Genomic DNA, 1,910 nt, shown 5'->3' with positions numbered 1-1,910 from the left:
ATCTTGGCCAGGCTGGTCTTGAACTCCTGACCTTGTGATCACCCGCCTCGGCCTCCCAAAGTGCTGAGATTACAGGCGTGAGCCACTGTGCCTGGCCTGGATGCCACCTTCTTAGACACCACGTGAATCTCCATGCACTGCTTCCCCTGCCCCTTACCACCACCAAGCAGCTACTAGACACCTGAGGTGTCTGTCCTGTTGGTACCATGGGGTGGAAAGATACACCTTTTATCACCCATAAGGGTGACAGCCAACACTTCTAACAAAATACAGGTGAGCAAGAGAAAAGCATTAACAAATTTACTTAATTATTTGAGATAAGCTCTCACTCTGTCTCCGAGACTGGAGCACAGTGGTGGGATCACAGCTTACTGCAGCCTCAACCTCCCAAGCTCGGTCAGTCCTCCCACCTCAGCCTCCTGGGTAGCTGGGATTACAGGCATGCACCACCATGCCTAGCTAATTTTTTATATTTTTGGTAGCGACAGGGTCTTGCTGTGTTGCCCAGGCTGGTCTTGAGCTTCTGGCCTCAAGTGATCCTTCTGCCTCAGCGTCCCAAAATGCTGGGATTACAGACATGAGCCACCGTGCCTAGCCTAAAAGCATAACAAATGTATTAGTTTGACATGACAGCCGGGCACGGTGGCTCACACCTGTAATCCTAACACCTTGGGCGGCCAAGGTGGGCAGATAGCTTGAGGCCAGAAGATTGAGAGAGACCAGCCTGAGCAACATGGTGAAACCCCTTCTTGACTAAAAATGCAGAAATTAACCTGGCGTGTTGGCGCCTGCCTGTAATCCCAGCTACTTGGGAGGCTGAGGCAGGAAAATCACTTCAGCCCAGAAGGTAGAGGTTGCAGTGAGCTAAGATCATGCCACTGCACTCCAGCCTGGGTGACAGATTGAGACTCCATCTAAAAAAAATAAGTAAAGTTTTACATGACCCAGGAGCCTTCATCTATAAAGACCCAGGAAAACCTTTATTTATTTATTTTTGAGATCGAGGTTCACTCTGTCATCCAGGCTGGAGTGTAGTGGCACAATCTTTGCTCACTGTAACCTCCGCCTCCCAGGTTCAAGCGATTCTCCTGCCTCAGCCTCCCGAGTAGCTGGGATTCCATGTGTGTGCCACTACACCCGGCTAATTTTAGTATTTTTAGTAGAGACAGGGTTTCACCATGTTGGCCAGGCTGGTCACGAACCCTTGACCTCAAGTGATCCGCCTGCCTGGGCCTCCCAAAGTGCTGACATTATAGGCGTGAGCCACTGTGCCTGGCGTGAAAATCTTTATTTTTATATTTAGGTTTGACGAGTGAACAGGCATGCAGAAATGTGATTCGACACACAGGATCTGGCCTAATATCCGTTTAACTGGGGAAAGCCAGCAAGGCTGCTCTGTACAATTCCCTTCCCCTGGGGATGGGGCAGGACCCCTCGAGAATGAGGATCTTCCAGGGAGAAGGGAGAGAGTGACCTTGCTAGGTTTTATGGCTGGCTTTGAGGGAGAGGAGTTCTAGTTTCTATGACCTGCCGTGGGGAAAAGAATTGTTTCTGGGACTCACTTTGGGGGAGAAAAATGGGCAGGAACCAGGAGGGAAAGACAAAGACCTGGCTTCTGAGGCCTTCCAGTCTCCTCTGGGTCAGAGTAGTCTGCATGCCAAGGTGCCATACTTTGGGGTTTAAGGAACCCTGACAGCAGGTCCTTGGCAGATGTCACAGGCCACTTGTGATCCCAGTAATTGCCTTTCAGTCCCCCAATTTCAGAGGACTTTAGCAAAGTCTGGTTGAAATGGCCAAGTGTTGGCCGGGCGCCGTGGCTCAAGCCTGTAATCCCAGCACTTTGGGAGGCCGAGGCGGGCGGATCACGAGGTCAGCAGATCGAGACCATCCTGGCTAACACGGTGAAACCC

Source organism: Colobus angolensis, unplaced genomic scaffold, assembly GCF_000951035.1.
Source record: "Colobus angolensis palliatus isolate OR3802 unplaced genomic scaffold, Cang.pa_1.0 Scaffold1, whole genome shotgun sequence".
Lineage (NCBI taxonomy): Eukaryota > Metazoa > Chordata > Mammalia > Primates > Cercopithecidae > Colobus > Colobus angolensis.
The sequence above is the reverse complement of the archived record's forward strand: the minus strand, read 5'-3'. Positions refer to the sequence as shown.